Source organism: Anastrepha obliqua, chromosome 3, assembly GCF_027943255.1.
Source record: "Anastrepha obliqua isolate idAnaObli1 chromosome 3, idAnaObli1_1.0, whole genome shotgun sequence".
NCBI lineage: Eukaryota > Metazoa > Arthropoda > Insecta > Diptera > Tephritidae > Anastrepha > Anastrepha obliqua.
The window spans coordinates 45,276,117-45,303,339 of record NC_072894.1 but is presented as its reverse complement, the minus strand read 5'-3'; the positions used below and the strand labels follow the sequence as shown (position 1 = coordinate 45,303,339).

At 38.3% G+C, this 27,223-nt stretch overlaps 2 protein-coding genes across 2 annotated transcripts in view; one reads left to right on the top strand and one right to left on the bottom strand.

The window, feature by feature from the left end:
- The window catches only part of LOC129242468 (uncharacterized), a 91,475-nt gene that overhangs the window by 11,561 nt on the left and 52,691 nt on the right, over positions 1–27,223 (bottom strand). The gene's annotated exons all lie outside the window — the stretch shown is intronic.
- LOC129242465 (sodium- and chloride-dependent GABA transporter 1-like) overlaps positions 785–27,223 on the top strand; it is a 150,608-nt gene continuing 124,169 nt past the window's right edge. The window contains exon 1 of the mRNA XM_054879111.1: positions 785–1,459. The gene's annotated coding sequence lies outside the window, so the exon portion shown is untranslated. The remainder of the gene's footprint in view (positions 1,460–27,223) is intronic.

The window sequence follows — 27,223 nt, the reverse complement described above, 5'->3', positions numbered from 1 at the left end:
ATCGACCGCTGTTCCATTTCGGCCATGTCTGTCTGCTTAGTTCGCATGTTGTGAGGCTTTGCCAACTTGTATTTACCTTGTTAATGGTTTCCCTATCTATAAGTAGTTTACAAGTGGCTATAGGCATAGGTATCAGCGTCTTATCCAGTTGGAGATCAAGAATTGTGAGGCAAAGAGTTACATGAGTGGAGCTCTTCACATGCCGAGCATATGTTGTGTATGTCGGTGTCAACTGTGGATACGTAGAATTTTAGTTTGCTCTTCGTGAAGGTGGTAACTCTCGGTGAATGTAATTTAAAGTATGTCTATATTCTGTTTGGTCTATTCTAATTTCTGTTGGGGTTAAAAGGTGGTTCAGATTTTTGCAGTAAAACTCCTGTATAAACTGCTGTGCCTCAATATGTGGGAAAAATGTACTGGTGCACTTTCTTAGAACTAACCAAACTCACCAAAGTGGTAATAGGGCCAATAAATGAGAATAAGATTAGTTCGCCGTGAAAAGAAAAAAATCTTTTGTGAAATTAAGTTTGGGAACCACTGTCTACGATCGTGTTTTGGGGCTTGCAAACAAACTTTTCTCTCCCACCGTATGATCATATGCTCACAAATGATCATCGAACACAGTGGAGCAGCGGCAATGATAATAAAACTGTTCACACGATCGTTGTACTCAGACTCGGTTGTATGCGCGAGTAACCGGCGTCCATCCACTTAGCACACCGAAAGTCAGTTGACTTTTGCCCGACTCCATGGTTCCATGATTGTAGTTGTGCCAGTAGCTGTATGACTGAGCAGCTGGAAGTGAGCCCCACCGGCAAGTTCTGCTTCAGTGCGATTCAGAGTGTTTAAACGTTAAGTTGAAAACGGTTAAGTGAGCGCGCGCGAGTGTTTTTGTGCTTTTATTTACAAACAAATATTTTTGAATTCAAATGCGTTAAGGTTTATAAATTTCTGTTTGTTTTGTTTTGCCAACTACAGCTGCTATGCATTTACGTTGATGTTGGCATCAGTGCTGTATTATTTGCAGCGGCCTTTTTTGTGCATGAGGGCGTACCTCTATGTTTGATTTTCGTGAAATTGAGATGCGCTTACTCTTCGCTGTTCTGTGTGCCGCCCGTAACAGGGATAATTAACGTTTAAAAAGTAATAAAAGGGAAGGAAAACCAAAATGAAAAATAATAAACAAGTGAGGATAAATTACAAACAAAAAGTAATTAATAAATGAAGGAATAAGAAAACACATAAAAGAATAATTAAAAAAAATCCCCAACCGAAAAGGAATAAAATTGCATTTGCGTATTGAATTCACGAAGTTATCGGAAATGGGGTGCTATATTGCATTGTAGTTGTTGATGGCATCGCATACATTTTTGTGATTACATTGCTAAAAGTTCTTTGTTGGATCCTGCTTGAGGCTAAAAAAAGAATCACTGAAGGAGAAACGGCTAAAACATAAAAGGTAAAAGAAAGAAAAAAATATTGTTGTGAGTTGAAGCCTGTTTAGGATATATAAACACACATCCATATACACATACACAAATGCAATCTGTTTGAATGTGCGAACTTGCGACGTGCTGAAAAATAATATAAAGGTTATGTTGTGGCGTACTGCGACGAGATAACACCCTAAAACGTGTTCGACTTGTTTTACGACTCATTTTGGATCTCTTCAATGGAGCCTTGTTCGGATAGGTGCATATTTATATGCATGAGCGCAAGGGCGTAGCCAACCAATCACAAAGGAGGAGAAGCACATTTTTCTGAATATTCCAATTTATTTAAAGAGTTATATATTATATGTATGTATATACATTAAAAAAAAAAAAAAAATAAAAAAAAACTGAATTTCGCGATCTTTTCAAACAAGATTTCGCGATGTTTTGCAAACTAATTTAAAATAAACCCTATTAACTCCACCTCGTTTTAGCAACCAGCTTCCTATGGGCATCAGCATAAATGAACCTTGAAAGAAAAAATATATTTATTATAGTTGTTATCTTTGAAAATGACTTTATTTATCTTTTAGGTGAGATTCCGTCATGGTTGTTCTCAACCAACTCTTTACTCTTCTTAGAGTACAGAGAACATATTTTGCATTGCATTGCAAGCAAATTTCGACGCCTGCCTAATTTTTGAATGAAATTTCGTATTCTCTTAAGCCCAAACGGATCTGAACTTTCTTTTTTTTACAAACATTTCATCACAATTCCTATCATTCGCTATATCCTTCAAATTATAGACAAACAGAAAAAAGTCGGCATATTGTTGTTGTTGTTGTAGCAGCATAAACGTGAAATGCGAGATATAAATTCGGGTCGTTCGGGTTACGTAGAACCGACAGTCGTGGGAATGTGGCATCGCAAATTTTGGTTTTTAGATCATCAAATCTCATCTGTTGAATGAAATTCTGATGCAACACAGTCAAGTAAAAATGGCTCACTGGCACATACGGATACGATATCGAAAGGTACATTTGCTCGGATTTGTTTTTTTATTTTCCACATCTCCCGGGGTGGCAATTTCAAAAGAAGCTTGTTCTGCTAACTCAGAGGCTTCTTTACGTGTATTAATGAAAACTACATCAACGGTAGGGCTATTCATCTATACCAAACCCAAAATTTGCTTTATATGTTAGAGGCATTTAAAAATAGTTGTGTTTACGTACACTACAATTCCTAACAACTGTTACAAATTATCACATCCTGGTTTTTTTCTTCATAAAAACCTTGCAAGGAAGTGGAAATCGAGAGCACAAAGTGACATTTCATTTTGAGAAGTTGCAATTTTTATTCGGCTAATTTTTACTGCTAAACTTTACCAGAAAGAAAAATAGCTGTTCACAATTTTGTGCGCATACAATTAATAAATAAACAGTTGAATTTAGAAAAATCTCTAGTGAAAAGTTTACGTATGAAGGGAGTTTGTGTAGAGATTTTTTGTATTGTGCGCCATGTTAAATTGTTTTTGCATTTTTTTCGATTGCATTTCATTCGCTGTCGGCTCAATAGGGGTATTTTTAAGAGCTTGAGAACTTAAAATGATAATGCAAAACAGAAATATTGTTGGATTGATTTTTTTCTATTATAATCTAATAGATAATTTCGTGGCATTTGTTTTTTTTAATATGATATCCGGGTCATGCCCGTTGCAGCTCCGATTTACTTAGTCCATTCGATCAATCCAATTTTTGGTTATTTGGCTTAAATTTTTTTTTAGTTTTTTGTTTAATCCTTGATAATATATTGTATTAGAGATGTAGATTTATGGGAGGCTTGCACTTCGATCTTAACATCTTTTGTACCCTCTACTCATCATAGTACCTCATACAGACTCAATTCTCTTATCAAACTTAACATATAGATAGGTTGGACTGAGCGTAAGTGCCATTCTTCTGGCTGTAAATGGCCGAGATGTCTCAACCTTTACCACGCTATAGAGCTGCATTCAAGAAGAAGATGGATTGGAGTATCTTGGAATTGGCCACAGATACGACAGGAGTCAGTGGACCATATTCCGATTATGTGCAGATGACTACGCAGTCTGCGACAAATTGAGAACGACGACGAATTGAACTTCGGTAGCAGATTAAATTTTTTCAAAGTCGATTTCCACAATTTGGAAACGTTGTTCTGGCGTTAAACAATTCATGATGACTTGCCAAATCTGAACAGAAATTTCAACACAGTTTGCCATTATCAGCAGTTAAATCATAATTATCGATATCGATAGTTCTCAGACAGTTAAAAAAATTCCCGAATACTTGAAAATAATGCATAACGAGTAATGGCATAAAAAAAATTATCTTTTTTAAAAACGTTCTAAATATGATTTATATTATTTGCTTGTGATAGAGCATAAAGAAATATTAATGCATAGTTTAAAGCGTACGTCGAAGCCTTGCGGGGACACCTACGAATGACCGCTGGACGGCATTTTTGTCAATTCTATCTGTCTATCTACAGGGTCCGCCATATAACTTTACGGAATTAAAAATGCTATTAAAAAGGAACTACTCAATATTTTTCCAAACTGTTTTTTTATTTTGAAGTACAATCCTTCCGGTTAATGATGGAACACAACTTCATTCATATGGCTCTTGGCTTGGACTTTGTACGGCGTCATACCAAGGTCTTTACGCAAAATTCGTCTCAATGATGTCTCCGAAATGTCCAATTGTTGAGAACGACGGTGAACTGATGTTCCTGGTGATTCACGAACACTCTCGACCACAGCAGCAATATTTTCGGGTGTACGCACGGTTTTTGGTCGGTCACGCGTTGGTTTATCAATAAGCAACCCAGTTTCTCTTACTTTTTTCGCAAAGTTACGCACATACGCTTCATTCGGTGCTTTTCTTCTTCCCATTGCCGTACGTAATTTTCGTACACATTCTGCAACATTACCATGAATTTCAAAGTAATGTCGCAATATTTCCCAGCGTTCTTTGAGCGTATACACAACCGTTTTCGTTCAGCGGAAGAATACAACTAATTTTCTGTCAAATCAGATGACAGCTAAGGGTTACCATTCTTCAAATAATACTTAGTTCAAATCCGTAACAATAGATAGCGGGCCCTATATATATCCACTGAATATTTTTCTGAGTTTACACAATTTTCAGTTGTCTTCATACACCATCGAATTAAAATTTCCAAAAAAATCTTCTATTGGATGACATTGGGACAAGTTTGCGGAATTCTCGTCTTTTGGTACAAAATGAACTTTTCGATTATTTAAAAACTTTTGCATTTTAACAACGTGATGGGACGATGCTTTGTCGGGCCAGAAGACATAGTTACCATCAGACTGATACTTTTTAAGGAAGGAATAAAAATTTTCCCCAAACCTTCTTGCTGGTGTACTTCTTTGCTCTCTGCAAAACTACATGGCTTGAGCCAAAGCTTAGAAATTCATTTTTTGGACATTGCGATGTAGAACGTAACTTTTGGTTGAAATTGTGCTTGAATTTCAATTTAATATAATATTAAAGCCACATTTTGAAACGATATTTGTATGAAATCGATAATTTTCATGCACCTAAGATTAGCTGAGAGGAAAATAACTCTCTGCTTTTATTTTTATTTTAAATATTTGTTGGACGGTGTATTCTGGTGATCCACCTTTTTTAAGACACTTCATTTGACGTTTTTGGTTAACATTTTGCAGCAATAACTCTGACGGCAATTCACCATAAAGATAGTTTCTTTTAGAATTTTGGGGATTCAAAATTGACTTTAGAGCTATGCTCTACTGCCCTTTGTTTCGTAGAATCCGAATCTGCTAGGAACGTTTTCGAAAAAAAATTGACCCGCCCTAATGAATACATATGCATATCCGTCTGGCTTACTAATTTCTTAAGTGCCCTAACAAGCGAATACCCAAAGTTAATGGATTTATCAGCGTCCCTGCCAATGCCTAAATACATACATATCGACATATAGAGTGCACTATTAACTGTTTGCAGGAACCCTTTTTTGCCCTGCCTGCAAAAGAATAAGCACTTACTCTTGCAATCACTTTTGCAAGTTCAATGCATTGTGCAGGCTTTTGGCTTCCTCCTTACCGTCTCACCATAATGCTGAAAATTGATTCTTGGAATTGCTCTTACTGTTGATTTATTTTTATTTTGTTTTTACTTACTTGCTTTTGGACAACAAATTATTACGTTTTTTCCGTCATAAACATGAGTTGTTAAGCTTTCTTCACCGCTTTTGTTCAGGTGATGTTGCAAATGGTTGATGTACTCGTAAAATAATGAATGCCGTAATATGAATTTGTTGGAAAGAATTATTGGGTGAAACGCTTTTTCATCTAGGCGGCTAGATTAACAAACAAAATTGCTATATAAATACTAACATTCCCAGAAGCCAAAGCATTCGAAAAGATTACTGTGAGAGTTAGGTGTGGATTTTAGTCGGCCGACATTGGCCAATTTTTTGAAAATGCTGCAGGAAATGGCATCTCAGTTACATCTACATTATGGTTTTGAAAAATTAGGTTAATTTATTCAAATTGTAATCAAATTGAAACCTAATGCTTTTGTGGAATAAGCTAGGTGATTGTAGGTTGCAGAATTGAAAGAGGCGACATTTTCTTATCTTTGCATATCTTTTTCGTTTGGTGGAGAAGAACCAAAACAAACGAACTGATTTTAGCTCCTGCACGAGTTTTATTACAGGAATGAAATGATAATACCAGGTTCTCTATTTTAGACGTAAGAACGTGCAGCAGTGGTGGGTTGTATTGGAACAGCTTTCGACTAGAACTTATATGTAGGAGTATCTTGGTGTCTTTAAATTTATTATAGACGAAATATATTTTACAAAACAAGGTCATGAAAAATGCTCCAGTTTGTTGCATTAAGAAACGAAGAAACGCCCTTCTGGGGTGTTAAAGGCCATCAGTGCGTAACCAATGGATTACCCTTCATGGGTGTGTGCACTAATGCATTCGATTCCGGTCTATTTTTTAACTACAAGAATATCGAAATTTTACAACTACGATTCCTTGTTGTCGGGATTTAGTTACTTGTATATCATTCAAGTCAGACTACTTATAGTTGGAAAATGTGATCTGAACCACCGTGGAGACTATAGCATTGCTTGCATGCAATTGTAAAAATATGCAATGAGAATTATTTTTAAAAAGGTCAGACCATAACTAATTTAAAAATATTTTTTTGTCTATTTTTGTAGATCACTCGAATTTTTACCATTCCCAATTTGGCAATTTAGCATTTATGGAATTATTAAAATAAAGGTATACCTTTCAAGAAATATAATGTTTTTTTGATTAAAAATAATTCTGAGATATACGCAAGCACTAGACATTAAAAATTATTTTGGAAAATCCGTATTCTTATTTTCTTCACCTGCTTGGAATTCACTTATAATTAAATCCGTATTCATATCAATTAAATCTTGAGAAAACAGAAATCTGAGATTTTGTTGTAGCTGTGATGTTTGTACCACTTATCTTTATCATTTCAAAATATCACCTTGATCAAAAAGTTCCCGGAACAACCGTCCGGTGACGCTCTAAGTCAACTCATCTCAGTTCTTTTCGTTGTTTTTGTTACGTTGCCACATCTGTGATTAACATTCCTACCAAAATTGTATTGCCATTGTTTGATATTTGTAAAAGTTACGCCGTAAATCTACCTCAGCACGTGTTCTCAATTTTTACAGCTTTAAAAATGGATTTGAATTTGTAACAACGAGTTTGTATTAAATTTTGCGATAAAAATTTATTAAATGGTACAAAAACCTTAGAAATGTTGAGAAGCTGTATCGGTATTGAAACTATAACCAAAACACTCGTTTACGAGTGGCATGAACGCTTCAGAAAAGATCATGAGCCCATCGAGGACGGGGAACATCGTGACAGGCCGTCGGCATCGCAAACTGATGAAAGCATCAATAAAATGGAACAAAAGTTGTTCAAATTAATCATCAGAGAGTTGACAGAGGACTGGAACATTGCTTTTTGATTCGATTAGGGCTTTGCAATTACTGATTTGGGTTTGCACCGTGTTGCTGCAAAGTTGGTTTCTATGGACCTAAAAAAGGGACCGTGTTGACATCGCCAAATACATGATACAGCCATGGCTGAGTCCCACCCAACTTTCATCAAACGCATCATTACTGCAATTACTCGCAATCCAGACATCAGGCCACTCGCCTGGAAAGCTGAGAATGAACCAAGACTAAAAAAACTACGTCGTTTGCAGTCAAAAAAGAAAGGAATGCTCACGGTTTTTATGGATTAAAACGGTTTTGTACACCCCATTTTTTTCAGATGGTCAAGCACTTAATAAAGATTATTATTTGGGCGTTATGAGACGTTTACGTCGCCAAAAAGAATATACTTGGGGGAAAACAACTCGCGTATTTTGCACCATGATAACACATAGTCGCGCAGTGCCATCATTATCCGTGAATTTTTGACAGCGATCGGATTCGCTTGAAATGACGCCCTGCGATTTTTTTCTATTTGATCGAGTCAAAAAACCACTACGGGAGACGGGCTTTAACAGTCTAAAGGAAGTAATGGAAAAACTAAATAGGGTTAGACTGAAATTAGAGCTGCAGAACTGTTAGAGGAATAAACTTTTAAAGGGATAAAAAGATCAATTTAGAGATATCGGATTTGAAATTGAAATAAAATAACAAAAATTGATTGGGCAACCTTTATTATTTTTGTGTAGAACCCTTCATGACATTTGTTTTTAAAGATAGTCCCTTTCAAATATTGGCCACAACTGTGCCGCAATTCGGCGTAAACAGAAATTTTGAAGTACTCGCTGGAGGACTTCGGCCGGTATCTCGTGATTAACTTGAGTAATGTTGGCTTCCAATGCCTTAATCGAAGCTGATTTATCCACAAAGCATTTCGACTTTACATTCCCCCACAAATAAAGTGGAGAGGTGTGATATCACACGATCTTGGTGGCCACGGACACGATACATTGGTCCGAGACGAGAGATAAGTTGCTCCAGGCGAGACGAGAGATAAGTTCACAGGCTGTATGACAAGTAGCACCGTCTTATTTGGAACCAATGTGGAATGTTGTGGAGATTACGGACTTCAATTTCCGGCATCAAAAAATCGTTTATCATGGCGGTAGAGCGTTCGCCATTCATCGGTACATCGGCGCTAGCCTCGTCTTTGAAGAAATATGGGCTGATGATTCCTCCACCCCATAGGCCGCACCAAACAGTTGATTTCAATGGATATAATGGCTGTTCTTGAATGGCTTCGGGTTGCTCTTCAGCCCAAATACTGAAATTTTGCTTATTGACGTAACCACTAAGACAAAAATGGGTCTCATCGCTGAGTACTATAAGTTGGCCGGATCGCGTGATGAACTCTTTTCACAGAGCGTTGATTTTCGTTGCACGATTTGTTAACGTTCTTGCGGCGTTAGTCTTTCCATGATGAAATATCAATGAATACTGAAAAAAAAATTTATTTAGATTTACAGTAGTCACGTGTGATTTGTTACAAATACCCTATTGGAAAAAGTATCTCCAATTTGATCACTCTTTATTTTGAATTTTCTGAATATATTTTGGGAACTTTTTTATCAAGGTGGTAAATTAGAATCGAAGCTCAGGTTTCCAAAACCCGAAGTCTGGTAATACAATGCGAAGAAAATAACACGGGCTTCCCGGACTCGATATCATTATTAGATGCCCTAATATCATACATATTCCCCATAGAAAAAAGTGTGCTACTCTTGAGCTTACTTAAAAAGGATTTTAGCGTCATATAAGTTTCCGGATTTTTTTTAGCGCTAAAATTCTTTCGCTATCAACTTTCAAACCAGGATCGTTATTCAATTTTTTTTGGCAGTCCATCCTATTGTACTACACAACTACCTACATATATGCATGCACAAATATTTTCGTTTTGCAAATTCCCAACACTCAATAGGTTTTTTCACCAAATTCGAATTAGCGGACTCTTCCACATTCATTTATTTTCTTTGTGCATGTACATACATACATACATATGCAGCATACCTGTTTTGTATTTACATGCCTCTGTTTATTGCACTCGTACGAATATAAAGTGAATTAAAAAAAAATGTAACGAAAAAAAAAATTAACTGTGCCCGTCTCTTGCACAGCTCGCAGCTGACTGACTCATTTAACTGCCAGCGTTTTGTCTGCCTTCCTTTCTTTTAGGTCTTCCCTTGTTGTTCTGCTTGTTATCAACTGGCTTCCATTCTTTTGTTGTGCTATGTATCGCTTTCTGTTTTGCCTATATTTGTAAGCTCGAGGTTATACGAAAGCGGTTTAAACTTCAACTTAAACTTGGCTTCCTCTACATTTGCATGCATAAGTATGTATGTATGTACGTATGTGCTATTCAATTTGAGAACTAGAATGAGGAGCGTTGGGAGAAACAAACCAAGGAGCAAGCAAAACCAAACTACGACCGACTGTTAAAAAGGTCTAAGGTCTAGTATATCAGTTGGTTGGCAGTTTGTTGTACTTTACTAAGCTGTCGCTAAATTTCTTTGCCAATTGTTGTTGCAGCAGTTTCTGCTTGTGCCTTATGTTGTTGCTCTTTAAATACAGTTGGTTTGCTATAAAACCGTACTTATTCACGCATACATAAATAGGTGCTTAGTTAAGTGTTAGTACCATATACATAGAACTGTATGTGCGTGTGAATGTACATATGTATGTAGGTATTTTGTAGTAGGTACTAAGTAAGTAAATATGGTTTACTGTGCACTTTAGTTAGTGTGAAGTTAACACCTTTTCACTATAGATAACCAGCGAATGGTGCAAAGAACTATAAGCAGCCAACTACCGGAGTTCTAATTATACCAGTATGTACATATATACGTACATATTTGATACAAACTATGAATGCACATTAGGGTGCCTTACCAAAAAAAGTTGCGGTTTTTCCACCAGGACTCTTCTTATTCTTCTTAGCATGACAGTTCTTTATGAACCATTTCTTCATTCACAACCAGATGACACTCTGTATATTCACAGCCGTATCCTTCCAACGCCTCACTTTTAGCTTATGACACACATCTTCGATCCCTTTTTTTCTTAGGCATCCTCCTCTTCGGTCTCCAACCGGGCACAATTCAGGCGCTTTTCGTGTTGACCGCTCTCTGCGCTTTCTTACGAGTATAACTTGCTCGATCCATCTTATCTTCTGAGACTTAATCACGGATTCGTTTTTGACTAATAGCTCCAACTCATGATTGTATATAATTCGAAAGGAACCATCTTGTTGCCTTACAGGTCCAACATTTGTCGTGCATGGTACATTTCTTTCAAAATACATTACCTTAGGTGAGCACGGGGCGGATTAAGGCTTCATAAATCTTTAATTTTTGCTCATGTGATAGCAGTTTTGATTTAAGCAGAAGAGTGGTAGGATTTGTTAGCAGCTTAAACTCTGCCATTAATTGCTTCTGGTGCGCCTTTATTCGCTGATATTTTGATACCAAGGTAGGCTGTAGGCTTAAAATTCTCGTTGATTTGATGATAATGGTTTTTTTGCTGGCATTTCCTCCATTCAACGTGTACTCAACATTTCCTTTGGGTGTATATGGAAGAAAACACCCAACACTGTTAGCAAAAAGAGTTGTTAAACATCACTTGAGTCACGCGAAACTTGCATTTAACTATACAAATAGTCAATGAGTTATAAAACTGTATACCTGAAATTTTTCTAAAAATTCTCAGTAAAAAGAGTGGAATTTTTGATACGAATGTGACGAATTTTTGAAAATTTTGTACAAAGTGTGAAACTTTGCATTATATTGGTTTTTATTGTACTGTATTTTTATATAAAAATAGTTGAAAATAAAAAATAGTCAGAACTTGTCAATATGTGGCGTATACTTTCTTTTGAAGCAGACAGTACTTATAAATACGTTCAAGGAATTTTATAAAAGAATTTTTTATATAATTTCACCCACACGAATCTCAATAACATCGGCGCTTATTTTAAGTAGCGTCAGACTTATTTACAAAAAAAAAACAAAATTAAAAAGTGCAATTAGAATAGATTACACTGGGCCTAACGCTATTTTTACCGTCAAATTTTCTGCTACATATTTTCGACATATTCGAAAACTTCCAAAACCCGTAAAATTTAAATGGGAAAATATTTTTATTGAAGCCATTTTTCTTTGTTAGTATGCTTTTGGGATTTTTTTCTCACAATTTTTGTTTAATTTTTTTTATCACGCATATTGTTTTTCAGATTTTCAGATTTGATACGCTCCTTAGTTTTTAAAAGTCAAATTGTTGCTTTTGGTGCATTCGTTTATCGGGTTTCTCGTTTTCTTTTCCGTATGTTTAGATGCTGTGGTCTTGGAGAAGGTACCATGCGTGATAAAAGCATATTAGGATATAATCAAAGCACATTCATTAATGGGCGTGGCGCTAAAACAACAATAACGTTTTGTACCACCAAATATCACGACAAAAGTAGAAGATAATAAAGATAATAAAATACAAAGTAGAAAATAAAAAGGAGAGGACGAACAACGTTGCATAGCCGACAAGAAGTGGGAGCTAGAAACATACGATGATAGTGCGAATGGAACGGCTTTTAGTCATTTAATATTATGCTGACATCCGGAAGCATACAGCGCATAAAAAAAACATATCAGCTGGTTTACGAATACCACCTTTAATAGATTCGCCTTGGATAGAACCGTTCTTTCAATTCGTCGGCCATTTGTTTTTTAAGTTTGCCAGCATTGTAAAGTCTTTCGCAAGGGGTTATGCAAATGACGTGTATTATCAACTATCTAAATATAAATATAAAAATCAATTTCAAATTTAAAATGTTTACTTGAGATCGATTTTGAATATGTATTATACATACAAGCCCATCAAATAATCTGTAATTATAAGGAATGCACAAATATCGAAAGCATAAAATCCCTGAAGAAACTCATCGCTCGAAAAATAAATGGTTGTGTAAAGTTTGACAATTGATTTCGGATACTATTTCTTTATACTAAATATTATAGTTCATTTAGAAAAGCTTCTAAAATTTGCTTTTTCGGATTTAGAAAGATTGGGATTAGGATCCCCTTGTCCACCTGCGGTCTGCTTCTGAAAAGATGGACAACTCAGCGAGCGCGGGGCACATACACAAACTTGTAAGGTCGCGAAATCTCTCTGGCCACGTGTAGATCGGGGAAATCTTCTGAGGTTGACAAAATCCAGACTTAGAATTACCTCGAGTTCTTTTTGCGTCAGCTGTATGCACGATGATGTTGAATCAGCCTAGCACCTTCTCGTTAGCCACTCTGGTACTTTGGTACTCACTTCTTTGCTATACCTGCTTATATAGTAAGCCTTGATATTGAAAATCTGATGAACTTTATCAGCGGCATAAATCAAGATCCATATATACAGAATAATGTATTTTTGCCTTCGTGTTCGCTCTAAATTTGCGCAATAAACCTGATTTTGATATGAACCTTTGAACCGGTGTAAGCGTAGTCACTTTTTGACTAGTTCATATCTGCCAACCAGTTCTTCCCTGAATCATTGTTCAGTGCATGCATCCCTCAATATGTATAAGTACGTACATATATACATATGTACATAAGTACCTAAGTGCATAGCGTAATATAATATATTTTATACACGTACGTAATTTATTTGAAGGGCTTCCTTAGGGAGTTCAATGAAACTTTTATTAAGAAGAGTCTAAAAAGTGGTTACAAATTAGAAATATTCTTCATATACTTATTTCCACAGCCTGTTAGAAATAATACCTAAAAGTTATGCACAATTCATAATAAATTAATAATACAAAGTCTTTCAAGTTTCAGTTTCGTTTTGAATTCAAACTCATTATGAAATACACAAATATTTGACATGGGAATTAATTATCTTATTGACATACCTATGTATGTATAGTGTAACTTCTAACGGACACCTCTATTAGATGGACCTACTTGCCTTGGGTGGACATGTTTTCTTAACAGGCCTTAGGTATCGGAACAAATGACCTTCTCTTGAGCGGACACCTCTCTTGGGTGTCCAAAAGTTAATGGTCGGTGAGTGTCTGCCTAAGGCAGGTTTCACTGCAGTTGGTAATGGGCCTAAAATTCATGAATGATAAATGATATCTTCCAAATGTCCGCCGCGTGCATGTTTACAGTTGTTGATTATTGGTGAAATGTTCAATCACATTTAAGCATAATTGAATCTTGATATCGACCAATTAGCTCCGAATGTTATCCTTCAACAGTTTAATTGCTTCTGGTTTATTTACATAAACTCTGCCTTTGAAATTGTTGCATAGAATATAGTCTAACGCCATAAGAAAGAGTGTTTCAGGTCATTGACAGGAATTTCCTCCAGCATGTCGGTGCAAGCCTTTTGGATAGCCTCTACGGACGCAAAACGTTTTCCTTTCATGGCGAAATGCAATTTTCCGAATAGGTAGAAGTCAAAGAGAGCCATATCAGACGAATACGTTGAGTGATTGATGGATGGCGATTTATAGTCAAAAATCAGTCACAAGAGTGGATCGATGAGATGGTGTGCATTATCATGCAATAAGCGCCAGCTTCCTTCTTCGCGGCATTCAGGGCGAATTCAACGAATGCGGTGCACCAAATGCTACAAAACACCAAGATAGAAAATTGCATTGACGATTTAGCCCCTTTGTACGAATTCGCTAAGAATCGTAAAAACAAATGACCATCGATTTGATTTTTTGGGTGGTGGGACGTCTGGGGCCTTCTATTCGGCACTTTGACGCATAGTTTCAGGTTCATGTGGGAAAACCCACGTTGCATCACTAGTTACAACGTTGTAAGGGAAGTTCTCGTCTTTTCTCACCTCTTTAATGAATGTTGAATTTTGAGCCCTTTTTGGTCCTCAGTAAACTTGTGCGGAATGAATCGTGCACAGACCTTTCGTAAGCCCAAATGATCAGTTAAAATGCTATTCATCGATGTTTTGGAGATACTCAACTCCGATTTCATGAATTTCAACCATGATTTCGGTTCATTTTTGATAAATTCTCGAACAATTTCGATAGAGTTTTCGGATGTTTTGGTAAACGTTTTACTGATTTTAAAGCAAAATTTGATATTAGCTCTTTGTTCGAAACTCATTTTTGGACCGATAACGCAATAACTTAGGTTTAATTGAATCGAATGCCACCAAGCTTTCACTGGAAGTCAGCTATGGATGTGCCTTCCAACGTACTAACTCATTAAAAAGATGGAGCCATTGAAAATATTTTTATGACGCCAGTCTGGTTTATTGCGAACAGATTTATTTTTTCAAAGTAAATTTCCACAATTCGGAAGCGTCGTTTTGGCGTCATGATGACTTGCCAAACCTTACTGAACATAAATATAAACACACTTTGCCATTCTTAGCTGTCAAACCTGAGTTATATTATAGATATCGACAGTTCTCATGCAGCTAAAAAACACCCAACATTTTTACAGCTATACTCTTATGAAATTCTTCATATAAGGTGGCTTTCGAGAATCTCACTCACTGCTGTCCTGCGATGTAAGTACATAAATAGTCTTACATTCTGTTGAAAGAAATTATGCTCGTTTTTGACGGTGTCAAGTTGTGTGCCACCCATACAGACAAACTTCTTCTTCAAGTTCAAAGTTTGCTCATCTAATGGCTAGTCTAAAATTGCTTTCTGTGCGAATATATATTATAGAAACCTCTCTGTCATATCAGTTTAAAATCGTTGCAAAATCTTTTAAATAGAACTTATTTTTATGTTTAATAGAAAAAAGTACCTTTTTGTACATTTGTAAATATATACATACACAGTTATTTTTATAAACCAATCAAAAAACTATTAAACGAGGGAGAAGCAAATCTTCAACCATTTTCTTTTCATTGTTTTCAAAGATTAATTTTTTGTTAAATTATTGTGAAACTATAATTGTACTGTAACCACAAAAAGCTTGCGAAAAATCGACTACTTTTCATCAACATTTTAAATACTAGAATCAGATCATTTCAAATTTTGGTTCTGCACCAAGCTTATGGTGCAATCGGTTAATCAGTCATACAATTATATAAACAAAAATAATATAAATGAGTTCTATGGGGAGAGTGCAGCAAATTTAGATACTTTAAACATGCAAGCGGCCTCGGTAGTATAGCGTAAGTGCACTAGCCTGCCATCCCAGAGGTTGTGGGTTCGAATCCCACGTAAAGCACGGTCCTCGCACATTTCCAAACTTACCTACTTTCCAAGTTTCTATAAAAAAAACAATAAAAAAATTAATTTCTCAACCCCAATAACCGCCCAAAAAGTCAACGCATTAATTGCATTGTGGTTGCTAAAATACGAGCAAGAGGAAGCGGTCAATCGCGGTAATAGCGCAGGCACACCAAATTTAGTGAAGTCCTCAACCATCTGTGTGATCCTTCTGCCAGAAAAATGTGATACACAGATGGCGTTTCAAGCAGTAAGAAGGCGTTGTTCCTAAGCAACGACAGTTTGGTATTCCCATTAGTTACGACTAGTAGCGGCAGGCTAATCACCTACCCTGTCAGAAGCAAAATAGATTAACGAAACCAACGCAACATTACTCAGTCGAGTCCCTATGCCTCCGAGTGGATTGAACAAGAAAAAAAAAATTGGAAGATATTAATATATATGTAAATGTTTTTACACTTCTAAAATTGAAAAGGCTAAAAAATTGTATACCGGAAAAAGTTTATTTAGGAAATCTTGAAATTCTGGTGAAATTTTTTTTTGAATTTTGATTTTGTTTTTTAGAATATGAACAATATTTGTATGGTAAATTAGAAAAAAAGTTAACTGAATTTGTAAGAGTTTAATATATTGTCTAACTATATCCCAAACAAAATCTGATTAAAATTGTTTCAAATTTCGATGGATTTTTTGATTGTTTTTTAATACTTATACATGTTTTTTTTTATTTAAGACTTTAATTTATACTACTTTTCTTAGACTATGAAGTATTTTTCTATAACAAAGTAATTCTTTTTAATTAATTTGAATTTTTAAAAACCTGATTAAAATGTTGACTGAAATTTTTCCGATTTGAAGAAGTTTTTTTGATTTGTTAGGTTTGGATACTTTAATGAACACTACACTTTTTAGATTAAAAATCCTTCCCAAAATATATGATAAAAATTTATGAAAAGTTTAAGGCTTAAGACCTTAATTTATACTACTTTTTTTAAGTATATTTCCGAAGAATATTTCTATAACAAATTAATAAAACCTAAATTTTTTACATACGAAAAGGTTCTGAAAAATGATTAAAACGTGATTCAAATCTTTCCCCTTTTTGAAAATTAAAAAAAAAAAATGGGACTTACAATCATTTTGATTTTGTTGGAATATGAACATGGTTAATGGTTGTAAAGGGTTAAGGTATGACCCTTTAGCACTGCGACCATATTGATCTATTGTGCACCCTATGCTGTCTATTTACTGTCAAGTATGCTTATGAATTGTACCAGCTTCTTCTGAGGGAGTGATTGAAGGTCTTCATCTGTAAGCATGAACTTGTTTAAAAACCTTTTCCTTCTACGCGTCAACCCCGGACATTCGATAATGAGATGTTCTATGGACTCCTCATCTTCGCAGCAAAATCTGCAGGTGCTGGTGTTAGTTATGCCTAATTTATGTAAGTGTTTGTTTGCAGGTGAAGTGACCCGTGAGGGCGCCTGTGAGAGTGCGAATGCTCTTTTTGTTTAACGTGAGGGCCATGTTAGCTTTTTTAGCGTTGAAACTTAGGAACTTTTTGGAGTGTCTAAGACCCTCTACGTTGTTCCAATGCTGATTTAATAGAGTTTTGGCCCAGTATTTTACTTTTTGTTTCAGGTTGTTTTTGTTGAATCCGAACATAGGACTAGGTCCGATGAAGTTTTCATCTGCCCCTTTTTTGGCTTGAAAGTCTGCCTTTTCGTTGCCGTCATATCCCTCATATTCCGGTACCCAAATTAATGAAACATTGTTTTTGGATGCCAGGTTATTGAGTGCCTTGTGGCTTTCTTAGAGGGTTTTTGAGTTGTAGGTATAGCTATCTAAAGCTTTTAGAACTGATTGGCTGTCCGAGAGTGTTTTGATCTTTACTCTCTTGTGGTTTCTACGTTGCATGATGTTTGCTGCTTCCATTATTGAGTATAGTTCCGCTTGGAAGATAGTGGTGTCCCTGGTGAGAGTGTATGATTTGTGGATTCTGGGTCCCACTACTCCTGTTCCTACACCATAAGGTGTTTTTGATACATCAGTGTACCATTTTTGTGAATCATCATTCATCCATTTCGGATTTGTTTTCCACTCGATCCTCTCAGGAAAGGTAACTGTGTATCCTTTTGTGAAACAGAGGGTTGGGTCAATGTGGTCTGAAACTTGAGCCATGCTTATGGTGTTTTTGATTTTATTTAGGATATTTAGGTGACCGGTGAGGTTGCCCAATTTGGAATTTTCTTTCATGTGTAGCATGAGTGCTTGCGTAGCTGCTTCCTCTTGGATTGCTATATGAAGTGGTAGGAGATTAAGGAGTGCTTCCATGCCAGCTGTAGGGGTAGTTCTCATAGCCCCTGTGATGCATAGGCAAGCAAGCCTTTGTACTTTTCCCAGTTTGGTTATCGCTGTTTGTTGGATAGATTTGCTCCACCATACTAGTGCCCCATACAGTATGCTTGGTCTAACCATTTGGGTGTATATCCAGAGGGCCATACTAGGGCTGTTGCCCCAGGATCTCCCTAGTAATTGTATTATTTTTATGTGATTCCCAAGTGAGTTTTTTATCTAAGGTTAAACCTAGATATTTGACCTCTTCCTTTAGTTCTATCACTGTTTCATTTATTATATTAACATAATTTTTATAATAAATTAATTACAAAACAATTTTGATGAAATTTTCTCGATTTTTTTAGGTTTTGAGACTTGAATGTTACACTACTTTTCATAGATTAAAAACCCTTATCAGAATAGATGATAAAAATGTATGAAAGGTTTAAGGTTTGAGGCTTAAATTTATACTATTTTGTTAGTATATTTCTGAAGTATACATCTATAGTAAATTGATAAAAAATTAAACTAAATTTGCATGAGCTAAAAAATTATTATCCCGAAAAAGTTCTAAAAAAATTCTTAAAATGTGGATTCAAATCTCTCGACTTTTTGTGAGTTTTTTTTTATATTGGGATTTAAATTTATTCTAATTTTGTTGGAATATGTACAATGCTATAAAATAAATTAATAAAAAATAAATTTTGATGAAATATTTCAGATTTTTTTATGGTTTGATGCTTTAATTTACACTACTTTTCTTAGAATATAAAGTATATTTACATTACAAATTAATAAAAAAGAAAACTAAGTTTGAATGAACTAAAAAATTATATCCGAGTAAATACTCGAAAAAGTTCTAAATACCTAATTAAAATATTCGAAATTTCGATAAAAGTTTTCGATCTTTTTGTTTTCAGTTTGGCACTTTAATTTCCTCAGATTTAGTTAGAATAAGAGTAGAAAATTCCAAAAAAAAATGGTTGTACGATGTTTAGTGACACTCACAATACGTTCGCTTGTGAATATTCATTCATGGGATGTGCGATTGTATCGCTATTGCAATATGTTGCAAAATTACACACATACTCGTACACATATGTATGACCGACAATTGAAAACAGCAGCATCACTGCTATTAATAATCCAACACCAACAATCTTGAAAGCAAAGTTAAGTTTATTTTGAATAAATTACATTTTATTTTTATCTTCAAACGGTTTTTCGCATTTGCCTCTGCTTTTTGATTGTTAGGTAAAAAATTTATGTGGGATAATGAAGTCATAACTAAGATTACTCATATGAAAATCGCGCAAGCACTTTGGTTTGAAAGATCATAAAAAAACACAACTGCATAACAAGGCAAAGAAAAATACTGCATTAATGCAGAATGGTAACGAAATGTGAAAAAAGAAAATGCTAAACGTCACTTGAGAGCAGAAATAATGTGTAGTCAAAAGCCAACAAGCAAGCCATTCGAAGCGCATCAACACAATCTGAGCCTGCGATCTTCACGACTACGCTCCATCATGCAATGCCTACAAGATTGGTAGAATGGTTTTTGCTATTAGTGTACAAGTACATAAGTAATTATAATTCCAAAAAAGGTTAACCACATGAAAACAATAACAATTCTTTAAATCTCTATTCTTTAAGGAATTAAAACAAAAAAATAAAACCAAAGAAATGTAACAAATTTAAAGGAAATGTGTATTGAAATAGAATCTTATAATGACAGCAATTCGAGCGTGGCTAATAAAATCGAAACCACAAATGAAAGCAGCAACAACTTAGTTGAAAATACTTGGTAGATTAGCTCGAGAACTCGGGCAGCTTACGTGAACGTGAGCGTGCGCATGCGCAACAATTTCACATTTCCCATGGCAAATGAAATTCTGTCTATTCTCCAATTCCGCAGACTATTTAAAAGCAGGAATAACAAACACGTACATTTGTACACTTTTACTAAATGGGTAAAATCGTGCGTTATAAAGTTGGCAATGGAATTGGAGTAAGAGCCTTAAGTCGATTAGGTAGTGCGAGTGGTAAATGTGATGCTACGAAAAAAGGCAAAAACAACCAACAAATAAGAGAAAGGATAATGTGGAAAAGTTGTAACCAACCAAAAGCCATTGCACCGTAAAGACTTATGGTGGACGGCTGAGTAATAAAAATGTTGAAGGCAGTCCAGTGCCGTGTATGTAAGCCAGTTTGACGCATTTTGCTGTTGGTAGGAAGAGAAGCAGTCGAAACTAGTGACTATATAAAGCCTTTAACCACGAATAGTACAAAAGTGGGCATTGTTGCAAATTAAATGCGAATAGTTAAAGTAAATTTATTTAAACGTTTATACGAGTATATGCATATTCGAGTTTAAGTGCATTAGAGTGGTTCACGTAAATATTTTAAACAATTGCGCATTTATTTGAATGTCTACCCTGAGGTGGTTGGTGGGTTACAGTGCTTCGCAAGTGACTATATATATAAATATATATATATAATTGGCGCGTACACCCTTTTTGGGTGTTTGGCCAAGCTCCTCCTCCTATTTGTGGTGTGCGTCTTGATGTTGTTCCACAAATGGAGGGACCTACAGTTTCAAGCCGACTCCGAACGGCAGATATTTTTATGAGTAGCTTTTTCATGGCAGAAATACACTCGGAGGGTTGCCATGGCCTGCCGAGGGGTGACTACTCAGAGCTTTATTAACTCATTTTTGCACTTCTTATAGCTAATACACCATTTTGACTCTTTACTATATTTACTCAAGGCATCTATTTTAAAACATTACCAGCCTTTTTTGGTCTATCGAACAGACATTCACAGTTTCCTCCCTATGGTTTGTTTGTTTGTTAACAGTAATAGAAGCCCGCTAGTGTAAGGCGTATCACCGGTCGTCTTCGTCTAGCTCATCTAAAGATAGGCCCAGGAAACATGCTGTCTTGACGGGTTGGGTCCAGATGGAGAAGGGTGTTGACGAGTCGGTGTAGTGTCGAGTAGTGGGCATGTGACGAAGTGGTTAGTGTCGTGCGGGGTGCCTTCACATGCCGGACATATGTTTGGTATGTCGGGGTCGATTCTGGATAAGTAGGAGTTTAACCTGCTACAGTATCCAGAACGCAATTGTGCCAGTGTTACACGTGTCTCACGGGGAAGCTGAAGCTCTTCATCTGCAATAGGTGGTGGTTGGACTCCGATTACGGCATTCACAGGACGGGAGCTTAAGAAGGTGGTGACGGTCTCCCGATAAATGTCGTTTATTGACTTTCTAAACACTGTCTGGTCCAGTAAATTACGGTCAGTTTTGTCCAGGATTTCATAGGCGTAGTTTAAGAGGTGTCCCCTGACGTGTCTGGGAGGCGGCTCAGGCTCAAGCAGGTGTCTGCAGGGGTGAAACCTGCGGTAACATCCTAACAGAACTGCTTGCTGAGCAGCTTGTTATGCTCCATTACTGGGAGCATTTGTGCCTCGTTGTGAAGGTGTTGTACGGGGGACATCAGGAGGCGACCTGTCGCTGCCCGAATGGGAGAAGTTGAGAAGTTGAAAGTGAATCCACAATTTTCAGAATACGTGTCGATATCCTACATATAAACAACTCTTTTCGAAGTATAGCAGTGGCATATAGGCGAAATTTCTTATTTGACACCTGATGACTGCGCCTGCAGATTGCAAAGTTTGTAATATGATCGCTGTCACTTTCCACGTTTCCAGCCCATATAAGACTACTGATTTTACGTTAGCGTCGAATATCTTCAGCTTCGTACGTCTGGAAATGTGCGCCGCTCTCCATACCTTGTCAAGTATAGCAGTTTTTGAAATAATGCTTCCAAGGTGACAAAATTTATCCACGTCCTCCAATTGGTCTTCTAGCTGACCACACAAACCTCAGGAGATACCTCTGTTACTCGCTCAGACTTGTCGCATTACTAGGTCCAATACTAGGTTGAACAAAAACGGAGAAAGTACGCCGCCTCTTCTGACGCCAACCTTTCTCGGGCTTCTTTCGTAGTTTAGCCGCAATGAGCTACTTTCTGATTAATGACGAACTCACATTAATATTTAGCTCATCTCAAATCCTTTTTGAAACATAAAAGGGATTTTCACGTGGTAACCCCAATTATTTTCTCATCTGTGGCCTCAAAAGAGATTCTATTTCGCCCGAATAATGTTTAGCGAAAAGAACGTGAAGAAGCTAGACTTGCCAATCGCTAATATCAAATCAAAATTTTTCTCATTTCAATACTCATCATCCAAGTTTTATCTCACTATTTAAAATGTATTTTTAGAAAATCTTTCTTTTTCCTTTCTTGTTTTTTACATATTTAGCCAAAGTTTTCACCACAGCAACTGGTTCTTTGTTGCATTTAGAACACATATGAAAAGATGGTTACCAAGCGCCTTTAAAATAATAACATTCAACCAGTTCAGCGTCTTGTTAGACTTTATTGCTGATGTTAGAATTTTCATGCTATACAAATACATACTTTCTATATATGAATGTGTTCAAATAAATGTCTTGTAGGAAAATCACTAGTATTGAAATAATACCATATCGTCTAGGTAATTTAGGACCATATCTAGTTCGCGTTCCTTCTTAGAATAATATCAACAACCTAACTATAAATACATAGTAAAAAACTGATTTTTGTGGAGTGAGGGATAAAATATAACTTTATTGTGTGTTCCATATTTTTGCTGTACCTTCTTCTACATCTTTGAAAAGTTATGCCATCCATCATTCGTGCTTTCATTTTAGTCAGCGCGCCGTAAGAAATTTGACGTTGCATTCCAAGAGAAGGTGCATTGGAGTCTCCTAAAATTGGTTGCACAAACGGCAAGAGTCCGTAGACCGAATCCAGATCATATGCAGATGACTTCGCAGCCCGCAGTCGCCTGTGAGGATGCCCGGGAGCATTCTCAAATTATCCTTGGGCAGAGTTATACGTTTTTTTAACTTTTTTTGGTTGTACCCTCCCAGTAAGGATTTCGCCTGGCGTAGCTCAATAGTTTGGTGCCAGCAAACCTCCATTAGTCTTAGCCCTTCACTCCTGAGCTTCTTCTTGATGCTGTGTTGTCCCATGGTAAGGAAGGCCTCGGGCTTCTCTCGCCAATGCGTCCACTACTTCGTGCCCAGTTATACCCCTGTGTCCTGGGGCCCAAATTAGCCGGATGCAATTGTGCATTCCTAGTAGATTTAGGTTCTCGATACACTCAAGTACCAGTGAGAATTTGATCTCACAGGACGGTAGGACCATGAGTGCCGCCTGACTGCCACTCAGAATGGTAATTCAGTCATTTCGGACATTTCTGTGTAAATTTATCTCTGCACATAGACAAATGGTACACATTTCCGCTTGGACGATGCTTGGAAAACTACCCATCGGCACAGCACGCTTGGTTTTAGGGCCACATATTTCGGCGCCTATGCTTTCTGGTGTCTTAGAGGCAGCTGTGTACCAGTGTAGTGTTCACTCCTGGAATTTCCTTTCAAATGCAGGTCTACTCCAGTTTAGCTTATTGTTCAGTTCAATTCTGAACTTCTTTTCGAATTTGATCACCTTAGTGATAATATCTCTGGGTAGCTGGGTGAGTGGGAGCACCATAGATACCAAATATTTCTGCCAATTTTTCCTTTAACTGGATACCAAAAGAGGTATGCTAAGCCGTCTTTTGTAGAAAATGAAGAAACCCAGAGTTCTATTTCCAGCTGGCCTATTACTAAATATAAAGTTGTTTTTTTCTCGTCTCGTTTTCAAACTATTTTCATGGTCAGCCTAGAAGACGCAGCAGTTACCGGACAAGAGAAAGGAAAGGATTACTGGTGGATTGTGTGAGACGACGTAATTGCTATACTTTACAAGTCAGAACACTGCGTGTTAGTGGTTTGTCTTTTTATCTAAATTGAGCTAAAAACCATACAGATGGGTGAGTGATGGTGAGATTTATCCAACGGTATGTGCCCATAGCAGAGTTATGTTATCCTCGTGAAATTTAGTAATTTTAATTGAACAATTATATTTATTAGAGTAGATGTTATTGATAACGATATCATTGGCCTTAGCAACCACGCTATTAGCTATGCCTTCTAAGCTGTATAAAAAAGTAAAGCGATTGACTCTGGTGGCGAACACAGACAAGATGAAGTACTTCTTGTCTTCAAACAAACAGTCGGGTCACTCGCGTATCGGCACTCACTTCAGTGTGTGTGCCCTTATAATTTTGACGATGAGGCAACCTTTGGAGTGTTAGAGAGAAAGATTCTGCAAGGTTTTGCAGATTTGGACCTTTGTACTTTGGCGACAGCAAACATCGAGGCGGCGGAACAATGAATTATATAGGCTTAAGGCGACAATGTGTAGACATAGTCCAGCGAATAAGAATAAAGGCAAACGCTACTGCTCTGAAAGTATTCGGCAAGTTACCAGCTCACAGTAGCAGAGAAAGAGGAAAGTCTCCTTTGCTTGAAAGATCAGGTTTGGCTTCACTTGCTGTGTCTAACTGGCGCCGTCTAGCACGATAATGAAAAGATTGGTGCGCTTTGCTAAAGTCGGCCAAAATCGCTTAAACGATTATCGTGTCAATCAAGAACAAAAGAAAACTAATTTAGAACATATCTCTGTAAGTATCTTCTCTAACTAACCCCGTGTGGAGTTGCCTGATCTCCCATCGGGCGCGTCCCAGGTGGTGGATAGGGAGCCCTGGCATCACAAGAGTGGCCTTCCCTGTTGGGGTGGGTTCAACACTCGTGTGATGACTCAAAGGTGGCATAGAATCAGGGTGCCATCCGCGAACCAAACTGGCTAGGGAGGAGTCCCGAAAAAAAAACCAAAAAAAGGTAATGGAAAACAAAGGATCTATTACTCCAGGTGGAATCCACACAAGTGGCAATCCACCCGCTTCGGCGGCAGGGGCATGGATTCTGGAGGCCCCAACCATTACCCAAGTCTCTCAGCTCTACGAGCGAGAGCGCATCCTGGAGGAGACGGGGGTTGCTATCGCAATCTCCTCTCCTTCAGAGTCTGAAAAACGTTTCCCTGCTTCTGAGGGCCTGAGTTGTGAGGTCTCTTCGGTGGCTACACGACCTCCCAAAGAAGCTGGGAAATCGAAGAGCGCGGCAAGGAGGAAGAGAAGAAAGCGGCGGGCAGAGCTCATGCGGGAGAAATCCTCATGTGGCTCTGCCGGCCCTTCTGTGTCTGTGTCTTCCAAACGACCTCGGTCAGCGGAAGTGACACCCACGGAAGCTACCGAGTCTTCGGTGGGCACAGGCACTCCCAAGTTGTCTCGCTCTCGAGGCAAGCGGAGAAAGACGGCGGCTGAAAGCAGCACACCTCCCTGCCCTGCGGTTGCCGCCAATGACCGAGCCACGACCCCCCAAGGTACGAGCGCGGTCTTGGCGCCAGTCAATGTGGCGGGAAAAGGTTCTGCTGAGCCACGTCTCTATCGGCGCCTCGACAAAAAGTCCAGCACAGCTGTCTGCCCGGCGAAATCTTCGTCAGTGGAGGATCGGGAGCTGGACCTTCGCCCAAGCACATCCAAGGGTGCGGCCAAGCCATCCTATAGCGAGAAGGCTGCTGGCCCACGACCTGTGGCTGTGGTTGGAAAACTGGGGCCCGACCATCAGCTGACGGATGCAGAAATCAAATACTGCAAAAGCCAGCTGATGCGTCGGGTTATTGCCTCCGGTCCGGAAGCCAACGCGAAGGGCTATGAGACAAAGGACGGCACCATAAAGGTGACGTGCGCGTCTCTGGCCAACTTCGAGTGGATCAGGACCGCGGTCAATAACGTGCCCCCCATGGGGACCACTCGCTTCGCAGTCTACAGCGAGGAGAGTGTACCCCTCAGGAAGGCCATCTGCTGGATTCCGGATCCAGACCTGTCTACGGCGGATGTCCTATCCTGTCTACGTGCCCAGAATCCGGGCATCAACACGAGGCTTTGGCGAGTCGTCTCGTACACCAAGAGTAAAAACCGGGACGGGAAGGAAGGTGCTACTCTTGTGGTGCGAGTGGACGAGGCCAGTGTTGATGTCATGGGCTCACGGTACGGGAACCGTCTGAGTCTCTTCCTTGGGACGGCCAGCTTTCATGTCTTTCCCAAATGATTGACTCGGACGATTCCTGTAGCTATCGTCCCTTGACGGTGACGCAAATTAACTTGCAGCATTCCAAAGCCGCTACTGCACTACTAAGTAGAAGGCTTTCCCAGCTGCACACATTACCCCACATAACAGCAGTGCAAGAGCCCTGGGTCTTTAGGGGCCGTCTCTGTGGCTTAAGTGCGCTGAAAGGGGCCACGTTACTATATGACAGGAGTTCTAGCAGACCTAGGACCGGTCTTATAGTATCATCCCATCTCACTGTGACGGGTCTTGAGCAATTCTGTTGCCAAGACCTGGTAGCGGCTGAGGTGTGTTATAGAGGTAGACGCGGATGGTCGAAGTTTGTGATTGCATCTGCTTACTTTCCTTACGATGCTCTGGAAGGGCCACCACCCGGGAAGGCCACTAGTCTCGTGAGGTTCTGTGAGCGGCGCAGTCTGGGCCTCATCCTATGTTGCGATGCTAATGCCCAGCATACAATCTGGGGCAGCAGCAAGTGCAATGGACGGGGCTCTCGACTATTCGAATTTATCGCGTCCTCCTGCCTAGACATACAAAACAAGGGCTCACAGCCAACGTTTGTAACGTCTAGAAGACAGGAGGTGATTGATCTAACCCTATCAAACTCAAAACTTGGGTGGTCAATCAAGAACTGGAGAGTCCTTGCCGAAGATTCGTGCTCGGACCACAGGTACATTGAGTTTCAGTGTGGCGAGGAGGCACAAATGCCATTGCCCTCTAGAAACCCAAGAAAAACAGACTGGCAGAAGTTTAGGGAGGCGTTGCGGGACCTTGACGTTGCGCCACCAAGACTTCGAAAAGAACAGGCCATTGAGGCGGCTGTTGAGAAACTCAACGCTGCCCTAACCGACTGTTTTGAGTCAGCCTGTCCAACTCGACCTCTCCCGAGCCGGACTCCCGTTCCTTGGTGGAACCAAGAGCTCCAGATGTTGAGGCGTGAGTCGAGAAAACTCCTAAACCGGGCCCTCAAGACTAACCTTGCAGAGGACTGGGAGCGATACCGTGATGTTCAGAAGAACTACAAGAGGCTTATTCGGGAATCGAAAAAAG